Raw genomic sequence first — 7,759 nt, forward strand, 5'->3', positions numbered from 1 at the left:
TGTTTACAAATAACATGGCTGCTAGATCGTTTCCGGTACTCGCCTTTGCTTGGTGATTGTGTTGCTATTGGAAATGTACACCTCCGTCTCAGTCATCGGAACCTTTCTGGATCCTTTCTCGACCTCACTGGTACTCTCACCGAAACAGACTGCTCTGGTCAACATCATGGTCAACAGGAAAATCCGGATCACAGTCTCTTGGGGCGAGTCCATCTTACAGGAGGAGAAAAAGGAGAAATTTGTAATGGGGGTACAGGAAAACAGTTTGAGGGGGAGAGAAACTTGTTACGATAATTAGTTCTCTAGTCTTGTTGTTCTTAAGGTGCTGTCTCTCAGTCTTCCAAACGAACATTCCGGTGATGCAATATTCCTTCCAAACCAGCGAACTTTCTGTAAGGAGCAAATATCTTGCATTACCATTTGTCTAACTGATGTTAACTGATACCATCTTTAAAACATGAAAACATGAGTGAGAAGAGAGAAAACAAAAAAAAAAACAAAAGAGAGAGAGAACAATTCATATATATATATATATATAACATAACACATCAATAAACAACAACAGGAAAAAAAAACATTTTTCAAACATTTTAAAACATTGTCAGATCATCAGGCTGTCATATCTACATGTCCAGTGGTATCCTTGCATAGTCCCTCCCACCAGCACCTCCATACTCTGTATCTGGCCAGGATACATTGATGCGGATAGGTCATGCTGGGGTTTGGTAGACTTCTGCAAAGACCAAGCAGATATGCAATGTTTGAGTCCTATCAATAATCGTCAGAGATGGGGAGAGAAAAGAAACATTTCACAGATACATTTACAACGTTTCACCCGGTCATTCCTGTGTCTTCAGGGAATGACCTCCCAATTTATTAACTGTTACCTTACTATCAGTCCTAGTGATCCCCTTTCCTGACTATATATTATGGGTGTGGCCCAAAATTCTTCCTATATGATCCCTGATTATAATTTGGTGTGTCATATTCATGCTCATATTCATGTCTAGGGGGTCTGACTTTATGTGGGCTGTTGCAGTTACTGGCATAATGCCCTTCTCTTTTGCAAAGATCACAAACCCTGGGCTTCCTCCAAGTGTCAGTGAAATGGGGTCTTGGTTGATTTGATGTCTCCTCAAACGCTTGGATGCTCATCACCATCAACCGCTTTCCCTGTACCTCCCTGATTCCTTGGATACCATGATTATGTCGTTGTCTAGGGAGTTGATATACCTTCTGTGAATCTTTGATCATACACTTAGATCTTTCCTAGGATCTGGGAAATCAGACATGATTGATCTCAATTCTGTCCGGGACCAGGGACGGCGCATTGCACTGTCCTTGACGGGAATGATTCCCTGATCGTCAGTCTTCCCATTGGGGACTGTGATCACCCTGACAGGACTAAATTCAATTACATCACTTTGTGTTGGTCTTACAATATAGGGTACATTTGTTTGTGCGTGATATAAAACATTGTACGTACCTGTGGACACAACCTCACCTGACCCTCCGTTAGGGGGTTTGATTATTGCCTTTACCGATTTGGTCGCGTCCACCTGGATGTCTTGTAGGATGGCTTCTGGAAGAGATGCCGACATCGTTCTGGGCTCACTTTCTTGTTTGTATTCCTGAGGGAAGTTTGACATGGGGTGCGACTTGCACAGGTTAACATTTGTGATTTTTACACTTTCATTTTTATAAACATTATTACATTTGTTACTTTCGTTCTTAATACAGTTACTAAGTGCATTTTTATCGTACAACATTGTGCCATTTCTCTGCAACCATAATCCTCTCCATTGCCATGTCTCTCTTCCCAAGATGAGGGTCAGATATGTAAGTTAAATTTCTTTGCATTTCACTTTCCTGTTGCCATAATTTTAAACAATCATAATGTTTGATCCGTCTCTTTACTGATTTAATGAGACCTATCCTTCTCCTTAGATTTAGTAACACTTCTGGGCTAAAGCTGCCTACTCTTGGGAATTTCTCCCCGTCATGTACAGTCATTCTCTCCCATTCATCACACAAAACTTCTGTGTGTGAGCCGTATTTTTCACACATTACGTACCTTGCCGACCCGATTGGTCGGTTCACTAAATCAACCCGAACCGAGGTTGATCGCCCCCTTCCTGAACAACTGGCCCCCATAATTTGCAGGTGTTGCTTGCTCTACCTCTGACCTTTATATCAGGGTCTTCAGCGAACCCTTACAAAAAACCGAAATGTTCACGATAGGCTGACGGTGGTGGTTTACCGAGTACCCCACTTACTCGCCCACGCCGACCAATACGCCCACACACTGAGTGCTGGCGTACTCGACCCAGGGCCCATATGAACCTTTGTTTACTGGAACATGTGGGTGTGATCCGCAGAGAATTAACCCTTTCCAGTAACTGTGGGGTTGTTGGATAATTCCTGAGTGACCAGCGAACTTCCCTTCAGAAAATAAAAAATTACACAAATCACGTCAGAATGTACAAATAGCGTTTATGACCGGGTTCGTACACAAATGGTACTGGTCAGACTAACTAGTGCACACAATTACGTGCGGTACAATCGTTCAGCACATAAGCAACTAATCTTATGTGCAGAGCGACCAGTGGAATCGACATTCAGCAGCTGCGAATTCCTTCAGCCTGAGCTTTATGGCCTATATGGGTTCCGCTCCAACCCTTCTTGGTGTTGGGCTACTTGACTCTATAGCGGACTTCCTTGTCTGCTGTACCTGGACCTCCTGGTCTGTTATGCGACCTCCTGGTCTGACCTCCTGGTCTGTTACAGTATGACCTCCTGGTCTGCTACACTCTAATGCTCTTTATATGTTTAACAAGGGATGCCTCCCTAGCCACCATGTATGTCACTTACACGTATGTACTTCACGAGAACTCGATGATTTCTGTGGTTCAATCCCCAAAATTGTAAAACTTATATAATTGCAAACACTCACTCACCACATGTACACTTTTGTTTCTATTTCTATTTCTGCGCAGAATTTTTTTTTCTTTAGACCAGATGTGTTGCAAATTTGGAGAAGGATCTGTTAATTTAAATTTCGGATATTAAAATAGATTTGCGCTATTTATCGCCTGTTGCGCTATTTATCGCCTGTTGCGCTATTTATCGCATGTTGCGCTATTTATCGTGTTTTGCGCTATTTATCGCCTGTTGAAAATCAACACTATCGTGTGACTTGAGTTACGTGGGCGTACCCAGACGCTCCGTTGCGTAATTTACGCTGCGTGCGTCGGCCTTTGCGTACGCGAGTCTCAGCCCTTTGTTAGAGACACGTGTACACAAAACCAATGTCCACCGTAACACAATGTACACGTTTATCAATGTAGATGATCCTCGATCCTCTACTGAACCCCACACCAATCTCTCCTTGTACCTTTCGGTAGAGTTGCGTGTGCGCTTTACACTTTATCCCTTAACGCATTACTTTTACACTTTAACTATGAAATAGCGACAAATCTTTCTTAGCACGTTTTATCAATTATAAAATGGCAAACAGGAAAGTGAGATGTGAAAATTACACAAATGAACATGCAATTCTAAATTTAATCTAATAACATACATTGATGTAAGCACACGCATATAGATATTACATATAAGTACCAATCACTATTACTTATGATTGACTATGATATAGATTAAATAAATGCATTAAAAAAAAACTCATTAAATGATGATTTCTTTTTGACAATGGATGGCTGATTATTTCCTGAGTCAACTGAAAATCAGCCGCTTAGGGAGAAAAAAAATAAATAAAAAAATGTGACCTTCCCAAAATGGCCGCTGCTCCTCCCCCTTCCACCTCCATGAGGGTCACACAAAATGGTGGACAGACCATGCTGCTTCTTGTCACAAAGAAAGTCATCATTCAAACTCCTAAAGTTATCATGCTATGCAGAGCGATTAAAAATAATTTTAAACCTATTTAAACAGACAAACCATCCAATCTGCGTGTGTAGTTGGCACCAAATAGAAATAAAAAACAGATTTACAAAGACAATAACGTACTGTTCTTACCTTCCAGTTCCGGATTACTTCAGCACCCTTTACTAAGCGAAACAGACGCTTATCCAGACAGCACTACGAGGAATATAACCTCCCGCCCTTTGCTGATGGATAATGTCTGCTGGGATTACCTAGTATAGATATGTGAAGGACCGACGAGCCGCCAATTGACAATGTCTATAATATTTGTCCTATTAAAAACACGTTAAAGGTTAAAGAACACAGTACGCAATTGGCGCAAAAAGTACCGCAAGGGTACTCCCTTAACTATACCTTAAGGAATGTACTTATACTGTAAACATTTGTGCAGTGACAATGTGTAGATGTAATGCAGTGTAACCTTATTAACTTAAAAGCTGTTTGAGCGTCACCGACGCTCTGTGAATACTTAACACTATAATAAATACACAACTACCGGGCTTAGGGTCTAACGCCTTATATGAATGTTATACTTGCAAAAGGAATAATACAGTACAAGTCATACACTACAATATAACATAGACTAACTAACCAGGTAACTACACAGGAAATACAATACAATACTATTACGTTTAAGGGAAAAAATGAGGGAGAAAGAGGAGAAGAGAGAGAGAGAGAGAGAGAGAGATATGGCTCACAATAACTATAAAGACAATATGGTTGCAGAGAAGCTTACACATGTGAGGAACAATCGCTGCGCATGTTAGTCAATGCTGAGAATCTTTGTGGAGAAAATACTTGAGCTTACCCATACTGGCTGTCCCTATATACACAACCCTACAATACCGCATGGGACAGAAGCTAGACTCCATTTTGGGAAACCTCCCATGATTCCAAGGACTGCAACACATGGTTGAAAGGCGGATGCTAGCAGCCATTTTAGATTTGCAGGTCCAAACACATGGCACTCTCTGCTACACCACAATCACATAGCAGAAGACACAAGACTCCATTTTATTCCAAAATGTCCAAGCCTCAAAACAATGCATATGTTCTGATTTTACAATTCCAAACCATCTAAATCACCTTTCACAATTTCAAGCAAACACAGTATCTCAATAACCAGAGCATATGAGCTATCACAAGACCAGACCACCAGGTACCCACAAGTATCAGCCTGCCATTGCTACAAGCACATATTCAAATGTAACTGCATGGTGGTATTCATGATTAACAAGATATATTATAACAAACCAGCACAATCTATTTTAAATCACCATAGGCAAACAAATACCACAAATGCTATGCTACAGGTTGTCTAATGTCCCAGCTACCATCACAGATTCCCAGATCTATCACACAAACAAGTTACAATATCCTATTTAAACCAGCACCATTGACCTTAAAGCAATCTGTCTATATTTCCTTATCTAGCCATGTGAATTCAATACTTAGCCTTTAGCTTGGAGGTCAGTCCTGGGGATGTAGCCGTCATGCTGCTGGGTGCCAGGTAGCTGTGTGAGAGTCTGAGCCCTGTGATTTCCAGTGGATAATATCATGCCTGCATTCCAGCTGTGGGGGTGTGTCAACCACAGGAAGTGTGTCTTTCACAGTATCAGGGAGCTGAGCTTGTGAGCTTGGTTATGCAAAATGTTGGGTGATGACTAACACATTCCTGTCTTCTGGAGAGCTATTGTTTGGCGAATACAAAACAAAACCCTGTCTCTGGGTTTTGTTCGATATTCATGATGTCCACTTTCAGTTGAGACAATGACATCTCAGCAATCATTCTTCTGGAGACAAATCCAGCCCCATTTCGTAAACACAGGTGTTGGCCCTCCTCATTGAGTCTCAAAGCTCAGTGTAATTAAAGGCTATTGTACTCCGTCTGCGGGAAAGATACTGATTCGGAATACAATTAATCTTCAATTACTATTCCTGTGCTTAACTATGCATATGAAGATGTGAAGCCCTCCCAACATGCAAACTATTGTTTGGGGAATCTCTAAGGTCAAAGAGCCATTTGAGACCCACTGATACCTGCTGGACTCAGGGGAATATTAACTTATAAAATACATTATATGGTTAAATTATGTAACGATTGAGTCGCACGCTATGAACACAAACTCTACCGTAAATGCGCATACCGTGCGCCTGCGGGTGCACGCAACAGCGAGTATGCGCACGCACGGGAGAGCTCACGCATGCGCAGCGCGGACATGTATGAGGTGCAAATATGGCAGTGTGCATAGTGATATTTTTCTGACTTTGACAATAATATGCGGCTTATGTGTATGGTGCATTGCTGTGTGGTATTATGCGTATAAATGCATTACTAATGTGTGGCATTATGTGTATAAGGGCATTAATAATGTGCAGCTTATGTGTATGGTGCATTGCTGTGTGGTATTATGTGTATAATGCATTACTAATGTGTAGCATTATGAGTATAAGGTGCTCTACTGTGTGGCGTAACGTATAGAAAAGACATTACTGTGTGGTCTAATGTGAATAAAGAGCAATATGGTGTGGTGTAATGTGAATTAGGATCAATTCAGTGTGATGTAATGTGAATAAGGGGCACTACTGTATGGCGTAACGTACATATAATGTAAAGTGGTGTACAGTGTGGTGTAATATGAATTAGGGACACTATCGCATAATAAAATGTGAACACCAAAATAAGGATTTCTATGGGTGAGGGGTGATGCTGCTGGGAAAGGGGTGCAGGGTCAGAGGCGGAACTAGCGGTGGTGCTATGGGACACCAGCAGAGCCGGCCCTAGGCATAGGCAAACTAGACAATTGCCATGGGCATCTGGTATGCCTAGGGGCACAAGCAGCTTCTGCTGATTAAAATGATATGCGGCATGCCTATATTCTGTGTGTAGCATCTTGTATGCAGATATAGTCACAGTCGCACACAGTATATAGGCGTGCAGCATATCATTTTAATCAGCAGAAGCTTTTGTGCATCCTAGCCACATAGCATTGCAAATTAGATTCATTTCATAAAAAAATAGGCACCCAACGTTAGCAGAGCTGCCAGATGACTCACGCCAGGAACTATAAGTGTCATTATGTGTATAAGGGAATTAATAATGTGTAACATATGTGTAAGGGGCACTATGTGTGTCATTATGTGTACAAGGGCACTAATAATGTGCGGCATATGTGTAAGGGACATTATGTGTGTCATTATGTGTATAAGGGCATTAACAATGTGTAGCATATGTGTAAGGGAAATTATGTGTATAAGGGCATTAATAATGGTTGGCATAATGTGTAAGGCGCATTATGTTTATAAGGACATTAATAATGTATGTCATATGTGTAAGGGGCATTACTGTGTGGTATTATGTGTATAATGCATTACCAATGTGTGGCATTATGTGTATAAGGTGCTCTACTGTGTGGCGTAACGTATAGAAAGGGCACTACTGTGTGGTCTAATGTGAATAAAGAGCAATATGGTGTGGTGTAATGTGAATAAGGAGCAATATGGTGTGGTTTAATGAGAATAAAGAGCAATATGGTGTGGTGTAATGTGAATAAGGAACAATTCAGTGTGATGTTATGTGAATAAGGTGCACTACTATGAGGAGTAATGTATATAAGGTAAAGTGGTACTACTGTGTGATGTAATGTGAATAAGGGACACTATCGCATTATAAATTGTGAATAAAGTTGCACTACTGTGAGGCATAAGTTGAATTGGAGGTACTATTGTGTGGCCATGCCCCTTGCCAACAAAAACACATACCTTTTTGGTCTGTGCACCGAGTGTGCACACTGTTCTTATTTAAATTACAGGGGGT

Source organism: Pseudophryne corroboree, chromosome 2, assembly GCF_028390025.1.
Source record: "Pseudophryne corroboree isolate aPseCor3 chromosome 2, aPseCor3.hap2, whole genome shotgun sequence".
Taxonomy (NCBI): domain Eukaryota; kingdom Metazoa; phylum Chordata; class Amphibia; order Anura; family Myobatrachidae; genus Pseudophryne; species Pseudophryne corroboree.